Raw genomic sequence first — 11,160 nt, 5'->3', positions numbered from 1 at the left:
CTAACGAGAAAAGGTGAGTTTTTAACGATGATTTAAATCTTCCCAGGGATTCTACATGTCTAACATGCAATGGCAAGCTATTCCAGAGCTTGGGAGCAGCCACTGAAAATGCTCGGTCGCCTTTAGTTTTAAGCCTTGATCTGGGTACTTCAAGCAGCAGATCACCTGAAGACCTAAGGGCTCTGACTGGATTGTGAGTTTTTAACAGCTCCGCCAGATACTGAGGGGCCAATCCATGTAAGATTTTAAAAACAAACAACAGAATTTTGAAATGTATTCTAAAATATACAGGAAGCCAGTGTAAGGACATCAGAACAGGTGTAATATGGTCCCGCTTAACTCGCGCGAGTTCGTAGTTTTCACCAAAGTCCATACATTTAATGGAAACACACAGGATTCGTATTTCTTTTAATGCACATTTCCCAATGATTCGAATCACTTTTGGATGGAAACATAGCTAATGTTTGACTGATATGTGAGCTCTGGGAAGGGCAGTGCAAAGATGCCGCAACGATAAGGCATTTAACTTTATTTGTGTGTTTGATGAAAAATATTTTCTTTAGCAGAACAGGCTGAAAACATCTGACATATTAGCAGCTAATGAAGTTGTTACGCTGACTATGCTAGCAAACATGAGCCAATCTACACACCCAACAGACACGGAGCAGCATTAGCATTCATTTGGATTTGCATTTCTGGCCCCCTGACGAATCTTAGTCCAATATTCACCCTCACTTTAGCTCTGTTTTGGCCTCTACCAAGTCTTGAGTAAAATATTTGTCAGTTTAGCTTCCTGGCAGCTCCACATTTTTCACTAGCTAGTTGCCAACCAACTGTAGCAAACAGTCGTGATGAGATGAGTTGAAACAGGTGACTACTCGCAATGCGCTGTAATGCAACACTCTAAATCATCTCTCTGAACTTTCATTCTGATTTGCAGCTTTTCAGGTTTATTTTGTAGCTGAATATAATTTGTAGCTTCTTAAAATCTGAATGAGCATAGTGATAGTGAGATACTGGCTACAGTGATGAAACAAAACCAGCATCAGATGGAACGTATTCATAACCAGTACGCCACAATAATATAAATAACCAGCGCTAATTAATCAGCCAGCGTGCAGCAGCAGTGACCCACCATCCAACACTGGCACAGGCACATGCTGCAGCAAGCGAACACACTGTCTGCGGCCATTTTGACCCGACCAGCGGCCTTCACTACAAGCCGATTGACTGTAGAAACAGGTGATGTGCTTAATGTTTTAAAACCAGCCACCAGCGATGTGACCAGTTGAGTTGCAGGTGACACCATCAGCCGGCTTGAATCAAGCTCAGACCGGCCAGTTCACACTGCTGCAACTTTTCTCTGCAACGTTCTAAAACAGTTTCGTCTCGTCACGAATCATTGGTCTGAACTGGGCTTAAGTCACTTGTGTGCAAGTCAGCAGCAAATCTCAAGTGTTAACCTTCAAGTCTCAAGCTGATCCCAAGTTACTGTGGTGAAAATATTAAGCAAGTCCCTGCTGTAAGTCAAGCAAAAGAAGTCAAGTCATGATTAGCTTTCATGCTGGTCAAATATCTTTCTAGCTAACTAAGCTAAGAAGCTAAGCTAATAAAGTTAGCTAAAAAGACACATTCAGATACCTTTCCTTGTGGTTTCTGTGACGGATGAAGTTGGATGTTGTGGTGGTTATGTCACTGATTTTTTGAACTGTAGACCCTGCATGTTCTCGTCATTCTACTGTCATCGAAAACATAATCCTTGAATCCAGATTTTATAATCTTGAACTAGTCTCCTCCGTGATAGCTGCCTTACACGTTGGCCTCTGCTGGTCTGCTGCATCTTAAAGTTGCCAAATTTGTAGGCATTGCTCCGTAAATCACCCAATCATGTTTCAAAACCAAAAAGTACGTTCTCAATTTCTAGAAAAATATTTCACAAAAATAAATCAAGTTCTTTTTGAGTCATCTGTCTCAAGTCTAAGTTAAGTCTCAAGTCTTCAAATTTGCGATTCAAGCCTGACTCGAGTCAGGTCATGTGACTCAAGTTGCCCTCCTCTGAAATTAGCTGCAGGCCTGCTGCTGATGCTGGAGATCAGGTTGACGAGAGTGGAGAGCCAAAGCAATGAACTGAAATGCAGAAAGAGAAAAACACTGAATAACTGAGGGGAACTGTGGAGTTTGATGATAATAATCTGTTGATTTTTCAGTCAGAGTGAACCCTTTCTGATTACACATCATAATCTGATGCATCATTAACATTAAAATATTGATCACTGCAGATTTAATCTGATAAAACTGAAACTGTCCATAAAACAACACTTTTGTGCTAAATAAACATTATTGCCAACAGCAACACAAGAAAAGCAAATCCCAGATAAATTTTCCAAACGTCGAGGTATCTCTAACGCCACGAGTCAATGGTTTGAAAACAGAGCATCATTTATTTACACCACAGTATAGTAAAACGCTTCTGTTCTGTAGTGCTGCACAAGTGGATCCCAACATTCTCACAGATAAACTCATCATCCGTCCTCTCTAATGAAGGCGCTTTGCTTTGTGAAGATGAGTCAGATGCCGTGTTTTTGTTGGACCTATTGTGCCCGTCACAGTTTCCATTACGCCGCACAGCAAGTGCCACTTACGGATGTCTTGAATTTCACTCACACATTATGTACAGTTTACGTGCCGGTAGGAGTAGAGTGCATTATGATTCAAACCATGCGAGGAAGCCATTATAAAATAAAAGGCTTTTTATAAATGTGATCGTATGTAAACTAACTTCTAGTCGGTGATTATAATCATAGATCATGCTGTAAATCATCCTTATTTACTCATGTATTCTGCCACATAAACAAGCCTGTTAGTGTGTATAGCACATGTCAGGTTCAAACAGAGCTGGTCCCACAGCACAGGAAAGAAATCTAAACATGATTTAGACAGAATATAAGAAACATATTTGACTGTAGGAAATGATATGGTGCCCATAAGGGTCAGGGGATGGAAACATTTTCAAGGGTCCATTTGCATACAATAGACGCGCTCTGTGATTTGTCCGATACTTGACGCAGGGCCACAGGCTGTTAAAAGCTGCACTTTGCCTCCGCTCAGCTGTCATCCTGTGGATGATAACACACACTGTGATCTTGATAGGGATTGTTTGGTGGAGTCCTGCAGATGTGAAGCATGTGGACAGTGATTGCTGTCTGTTCATGTGTGTGTGTATACATGAGTAAGGTGGGCTGGAGAGTGGCTCGGTTTTGTGGGACACACAAATTGTCCATGTGACTGATTGGAGAGCTGGATGTACAATAACACTATACTCACTCCCAGAGAGAACCTGTTGGTCCTCCAGCTGTGTCGGTGTTCACGCTCGTGTTCAAGCATCAAAATCACGACCATGAGGAGGGTGAATAAGCCCGCTTACTCATCAGAATTTTCCTGATGACATACGTGCTGTAACACCCCGGGTTTCCTATTACTTAGTATGGATTATGTAAATCTCCAATACATCAAGGACACTGGATTTCATGACTTCTTTTCGCGAGCAGCGCGTCAATCAAATGATTGAGCATATTTTAAATCCAGGTGATTTGCTCATTCATTATGCATGACGTTTCATAACAGCTGTATATACAACGATTAACGGCTTATGTCATGTTTTTTATGAAGGGAGAACTCTTCAGAGTAAAGGGACAATTTGTAAATGTCATGAAGGTTTTTAGTTTTACAGATTTTACGTTGTTTTTTGGGGGAGTCTTTAGCAGTTATTTAAGCAAAACAAATTAAGCACATTTTATCCAAAGCACTCAGATCTTCATATGAATGGCAATAAAACACAAACTCAGCTTACCTTCCTTAAATCACACAGCAACTGCTCCTGCTACAGCGAACCATTAAATCACCCTCAGTCTTATTTTTGAGACACTATCAGCTTCTGGCACTTTTGCAGAAACACATGGTTATTCTTCAAGGACTAGTTAATCAAAATTACATAAAACTCAACTCCGGTGGCATCAAGCAGTGCAGATAGCTCTAGGATATCTGCCTCTGAGATTTAAACCTCCAGTATAGTACAGTGGAGGTGAATGGTGTTTAATTTGTGGTGATCACAGCATTACAGACTTAATTGAGGAAAAACCTTTAATGTCAATATGTGTAACCCCACATACCCCCCAAAGTTCACACTAAAATTTAAATTTTCAACTGTTTGAGCTGACAATCAAAATTCCATTCACCTTTATTTCAGACTCTGTCGTACAAGTAAATAACCATATTTTAGCTTTTTCGCACAGATATGCGTGGTCCCTAGAGGGTGACTCCTACTGACTTTTCCTCTGGTGCCACTGAGACGTTAATTGTTTTTAGCAAAACATCTTGTCTTGAAGGAGTGATAGATAGATATAATCCATAGTGTGTGGTGCAGATATGATCATAACTACATATACCTTTTTATCTAGCACCATCATCAGGTGCAAATTGTGTGTCCAGGTTTAGGCTCAAACATGTTCCTATCAGACTGTAATGGCTGTACCCACTGGTTTTTGGACTCATGTTTTAAAAATCAAGCTCAGCATTTCTGCCGTCACCCTCTCAATATTTTGGAGCCAGAAGTAACCATATTTGGACAAAGAGCGTGGAGCTGTAGAGGAGCGAGGGGTGATTGAACTGACTGTAGCCTGTTACTCAAAGTGACCACACCCTTGATTATGCGTAATTTTAAGCCTTAAAGGGATAATGCACCCAAAAATGAAAATTCAGCCATTATCTACTCAGGAGGAGGCTCAGGTGAAGTTTTAGAGTCCTCACATCCCTTACAGAGATCCAAGGGGAGAGGAGGTAGCAACAAAACTCCACCTAATGGAGGCTGACAGCGCCCCAGATTCAAACGTCAAACGTATGGAGATATTTTGTGGTTTCAATTATGTGCTCTTGGACGTTTGAATCTGGGGCGCCGTCAGCCTCCATTAGGTGGAGTTGTGTTGCTACCTCCTCTCCCCTTGGATCTCCGCAAGGGATGTGAGGACTCTAAAACTTCACCTGAGCCTCCCTCGGCATATGGGTGAGTAGATTTTCATTTTTGGGTGCACTATCCCTTTAAGTAGATCGTAGACCTAAAGAGACTGACACCGTTTTTTGCACCAGGCCGTTAACGTTTATCTCTGCTGTGAAGTTGGGCATTTTATCATGGGACTTTATAGGGATTGACTCTCTCTTGGAGCCAGCCTCAAGTAGTCATTAGAGGAACTGCAGTTTTTGGTGCATCTACCTTGGCATCATTTTTCAGGCTACCGCTTGGTGCTTATTAACACATTAGCATGCTAATATGCTAAACTATGATGATGAACATGGTAAACCTACTAACATTAGCGTGCTAACATTATCATAGTGAGCATGTTAGCATGCTGACATTCAACACATTCTCACTCCGGCCTCGTCATGTATTGACATTTGGTCATGTACTTTCCACGTCCACATACGACATCCAAGGTACCCTGGGTGTGTTTGTTGATGATGCTCTGGGACACTGTGACAAGTTCTGCCTGTTACATGCATTGTCTTCTTTCAAAATACACTTGTTTTCACAGGAAATTAACCATTAAGATACAGCCTCTTTCAAAATAAACGCACTCTGTCAGTACAACACCGCAAACTGACTTTTTGTTTTTCCTCCAACAACTAACGCAAAAATAACAGGGTTTGGCTTTAGAATCTTACCGGATGAGAACACTGCTCTCTCGGCTGAAAGACGGTGTTTGTTAGACCCACCCTCCCCAGTCTGACTTTCGTCGCCTTGACTTTCGTTCTTGTCCTGCCACGTTTCCCCCTGATGCTGCCGAGCGCCGTTAAACTATAACAGCAACCGGCAGTGCATCATGCCAACATTAAAGTACGCCTTCTTTCGTTGGTTTCTGACGCTGCAAGTCACTGCCCAGGCGCCGCATTTCGATGTCTTCGGAGTTTAATTTGACGTGAGGTCTTTGAACACAGGTGTATTTCTTCACCCCACAGGCCCCAGCGCAACAACACTGCCTGCACCGTCTAAATTTACACCCCTGGTCTGTATTATTTTAATGTGAAAGTGCAATAAAAATATTTTGTCCCTGTAAACAATGAATAATTGAGATGTATAATCGTGATCTCATTATTGATCAAAGTATGAAAATTAAACAAACAACAACAACAAAAATGTGATTATCATTGGTCATAATTGTGTAGCCCTACTTATTACCACATCAGACTCTACATGTAAATTAATTTTAGTAGCTCCTTGCACTGGCTTCAGAAAGTAAGAAATAACCCAACAGGTCACTTCATTCAGTGTTTGCTCGTGGAATCCCGTCCATGCACCGCATATAAAGAGATCATGAGCTCCCAGAAGTGTTCATAGTATTACTACCAGCATTTTCCCTCAGGAGGCAAATTCCCCCTGTGGTTTAAATAGCTGTGGATGATCACTTTGTAGAAGATGGACACTGAATTGATACCTAATGCACAACCTACTGTATGTCAGCACACAGTCTTCTTTATTCACTTCAAATAAATTTAAAATGTGATGTTCATTTTAATTTATTTAATCTGTCCTCAGCTCTGATGAACATTAACTGTATGAATGTGTTGCAGTATTACATGAATTAATTAAAATGCTCATTTGTTCACAGCAGTATTTGCACCTGGAATTTAAATGATTGTGTTTTGCACTATTTTACAGTTTGATTTAGTACTTTAACGAAGGAACATCGATAAAAACAAAAATAGGGGAAGATTCTTGTGTTGTTATCCCCTGGACGCTCGTGCTACATTATCTGGACCGATCCAGCAGTATCTATCAATGATTAATGGAGTGTTGCTGAGGTGTTTAGTGCTTTTGTTCACTTGAGATTTTATTTCCATGTCCCCAATTTGTGAGATCAAATCTGTGCTGTAAATCAACACCTTGCTTCTTGGCAGCCGGCTGTAATTCCTTATAATGCCGGAGGAATCTGTATCCGCCTTTCTTCTTCTACAAAAAAAAGTTGTTAATACACTGTCTTACTGCTGCTTATTGGAAAATGATTTGAGGCGTTCACCCTAGTTGCACTTTGTAGTCGGTAGATTATTTTCACTTTGCTGTAGTGTCCTACTGGGAGCTTGATGGAGTTCTCCACACAGATCGATGGGAATGTGGTCCTGTGGTACTGATGCTCTCTGTGGGAGTCACTGGCTCCGGAGCCGGCTGGTCTGTTTTCACTGCGCAGAGGGTAAACTGTGCACACAAGGTCCCTCGGTACAACACAGTTTGTGCCTGCAGCTTTAACTAAAAAAAAGACAAAAACAAAAAGAAATGACACGAGATATTATTAGTCTGAGAGAAAGATATAAAAGACTCTAGCATGTCCAAATATCCTCATTTTAAAGGAGCACTGGTTCAATTTTACACATCAAAGTCAGTTTACTCATCATAAGAAATTATACTCAGTCAGACTATGTCGTCTGACAGGGAGCCTTTAAAGTAAATAACTCTGATCGGAGGTTATTTTCTGATGACATCATCAAGTAATAGCTTGGTTTATGCTTGGAAGCAGCAAATTTATAACAATGCCTTGTTACTTACTTGAAGTCAGGCGTTTGAAAGACACGGGGTCTAAAGATGCTGTCATGGTGTATTATAAGAAAACTAGGATCCAGTGTTATGGGAACCTGCACTAGTTGAGTTGTCTTGCTTTGGTCTGAATCAGGGACTCATTTTGTACAAAGTTGTACAATTGCCTAGAGTTGGTTCGTGTTCTCACGGCAGCATTTACAAGAGGACCAGATCAAATGCCTTGTGTGAGAAAGCTGCTCTTGATTGGTCAGAATTTCCATGTGGGAAAAATCCAGGAAGTAAAGCAAACGTTGAAGAAGAGTACACTTGCAAGATAAATGTGACACTTTCTAATGTCACAATGGAGGGACAACTACGCAGGTTGATTTTAGCGCTGCTCATCGTGGACTATATTGCTGTCATTGTTCATTTTAGTCAAACCATACAGTTTGAAAACGAGGCGCGGCTCCAACTAGAAAACAATGTTTTGATGCATTGGATGTGCTGAATGTGCATATTAAGGCAGTACAGGAGGAGGTGCACATTAATAATCCTCCAGGACTGTAACATGCTCATGTTTAACCCAAACAATGTGTCATGTGACTGCAGTTGGTTCAGATCCAGGTCGGAACACGTTCTCACCACAAATTAACCGCACCAGAGTTCCTTTGGAACCGGACTGAGACCACCGTGTGTTTTGGTGCACACCTGAGTGTGACTGCTGTGTTCACACCTGCCCAAATGAACCGCACTGAGGGGGCAAACAAACTTGAGTTCGATTGAACCGAACCAAACAGGGCAGGTGTGAAAGCACCCTAAAAATCAGGATATCTTGGCCTCTGCTGCTTCGATTTTGACCTTTCTTTTTAGCTGTTCTAGCAGCACGGCTGCACCAGAAGTTGCACCCAAAATCATTTCTACAGTAGCACCGTCAGGAATAAGGTCGATACAGGAAGTCACATGTTGTATTTTCTCACCTAATAAGCTAGTAAGTGAACACTCACACAAAAAAATCAAATCAAATCAAACAATTCCGTTTTGCATTAGAAACTTTTACAGGATAAATATAGAATAATATATATCTGACGTGAATTACACCTGAGCGCCACTGCCTTTATTTCACCCTCTGTGAAATTGAAATAATTTCACCTTGTATTTCAGTCAGTTTTCATCCGTTTAAGATGTTTAAAACGATGAAAACTGACTGAAATACAAGGTAAAACATATCATTTTTGAATATTTCAACATGTTTTTTTCCACAATAAGAAAATCAACATTACTTTTGAGGTTGCTTCTTCACCAGAAGCATTGTTGCGTCTACGACTCGCATCCTCAAGGTCCTCAAAATAAAAGTGCTCCTCCTGCTTCTTTTATGTTTTTACCGGAGGTGAGAAATACACATAATCTGACTGTATCTGACTCCTCACCTTTAGGCAGAGCGCGTATTTGTAAATCTCCCTGTACTCCCCTCGGTCTAATTGCTGGCTCAACACCTGTCAGTCATCTCAAAGAGCTATCTACCTGGAAACAGCAGCCACCCTGAGGCTGAGGTGAGCAGCATCTGTAGGGCTACAACAAGAGATGAAGCAACAGCCAGAGCATGTAGGTAATCTCAAATAAACAGGCTGAATAAATTCTCTCTGTAGCATATTTAGCTTCAGTGCACTCCTCTGTTCTTACTGCTCTCCTCCAATGATGTCAGTCCTACTTCTCCGCACTGTGCCACTGACTTCATCCATCATGACAGTGCCAGTGGCTTGTGGCCAGCAATTGTCGAGCATCTAGAGAGAGAAGCCTCTGTCATAGACATAAAATGTGCTCAAATGCCCACAGGCCAGCGAAAGGCTTCCTCTCACCCTCGGACTTTCTCAGAGGATTCAAGTGGTGGCGACTGGCTGCTTCACTCCAGCACAGGGCGAAGCAGAGCAGAGCGACGAGCTCTGTGGGCTCATCCAGGCTCAAGTGGGCCAGTGTATATGGAGAGTGGGATTGGTGAGCTGTTGCTCGATGAACCGTAGATCCTCTTTGTAGTTGGGGGGCCCGGGTCCAGGTGGTATCCCTCTTAAGCAGCTGTCAGAGAGGAGCCATGTTGGCTGAGAGAGGGAAATGGAGGAAGACTGTGGCAGGAGAGGACAGAGAGGGAGACACCATAATAAATAGATGGTTTGTTGGGGTGAATTTAAAGGAAAATAAGCATAGTTTTATTGTCCTGTTACATGTCATTTTTTCAGGTTAGCACAGTGACAAAGCAGCTGTTTCACAATCTCCGTCCTTGTTGTTAAAATTCCTTCTGGGTGCCAGTGAATCCAACCAGAGCAGCACAGGATATGTTGTCCAACACACCTGCCTCACTGGCTCCAAGACATGTACACAGTGAACTCCTGCACTCTGCAATTAATAAAACAAGCACACTTTCCACCATCTTGGCATAATGTAGCAGCACTGAATGCAAATGTAAATGTAATATTTAATAGAGACGGTGATCCAGCTATGGAAAAGTTAAACTGCAGCACAGTAATATCACCGAACCTAACGGGAGACCTTGATGTGTCAGCGTCACACTGAATCTGACACGACTCTCATGACTTTTAAAAAAATAAAAATATCATGAAGGACATCTGCTGCAAATGGGGTTTTCTTATGAATTATACAAAAGTATTAATGCAGTTATTTCCTTGAAATATTGATTTGAAGTTTTATAACGTGCTGAGCTGTGTCATGCTGCGTATGAGACAAGATGGCAAAATGGGATTAAAGTAGAGTTTCTGAACTTGACATCAGCGAGACATTTATCTTTTTACATTTTATAGTACTTGCCGCATCTTACAGGAAAATTTACATTTTACAACTTGGGCCTCATCCTATTACCCAGGTCATCATTATTTATTCGTTATAATAACCTTGTACTCACCATGTTAATTGCTGGGATTTGGGGAAAGCTGCACTATCACTCAAAGAAGTCACAGTGGGTCAGAAACACGAGCAGCTGGACAAAATTAGGCAAATTATATAATTACTATCCAGAATTGTTAAACATCAATCACAGTTTACAGTTACAAGGACAGTAGAACCAACATTTTGCAAGCATTCACTTTATCTTTACCTCCAAATAAAGTGATTTAGATAATGTGGCTAAACTGTTCACAGCCATCATCTGATTGTTCTTCTTCCTAGCTGGTCACCATGTTGGCACTGGTATCATTTTGAGTCAGTCCCAGATGTACTGTGCTGATGCTGTAATTACTCATGAGTGCAACAGACGTGTATTAATCCACAGCTGAAAAAAGTTCCCAAAAAATGCACAATTTCCTCCTGTTTAAATAACATTTTCTAGCTGTTTAAGAAAATGACTGAGTCTTTTTAAAAACAAAACAAAACTATATATACAGTGGTGTGAAAAAGTGTTTGCCCCCTTCCTGATTTCTTACTTTTTTGCATGTTTTCCACACTTAAATGTTTCAGATCATCAAACAAATTTAAACATTAGTCAAAGATAACACAAGTAAACACAAAATGCAGTTTTTAAATGAAGGGTTTTATTAATGAGGAAGAAAAAAATCCAAAGCTACATGGCCCTGTGTGAAAAAGTGTTTGCCCCC

General features: G+C 41.1%; 1 protein-coding gene and 1 long non-coding RNA gene across 2 annotated transcripts in view; one reads left to right on the top strand and one right to left on the bottom strand.

Moving 5' to 3' along the window:
• kcnk9 (potassium channel, subfamily K, member 9) overlaps nt 1–11,160 on the top strand; it is a 50,529-nt gene that overhangs the window by 8,328 nt on the left and 31,041 nt on the right. The gene's annotated exons all lie outside the window — the stretch shown is intronic.
• LOC126383929 (uncharacterized) lies at nt 1,930–9,670 on the bottom strand. The gene is made up of 3 exons (XR_007569201.1): nt 9,418–9,670; nt 7,068–7,294; nt 1,930–2,127 (listed from the first exon to the last, which is right to left on the bottom strand). It is a non-coding gene; the product is annotated as an uncharacterized LOC126383929 (long non-coding RNA).

Source organism: Epinephelus moara, chromosome 22, assembly GCF_006386435.1.
Source record: "Epinephelus moara isolate mb chromosome 22, YSFRI_EMoa_1.0, whole genome shotgun sequence".
NCBI classification, from domain to species: domain Eukaryota; kingdom Metazoa; phylum Chordata; class Actinopteri; order Perciformes; family Serranidae; genus Epinephelus; species Epinephelus moara.
This window is presented reverse-complemented; position numbering and strand designations above follow the sequence as displayed.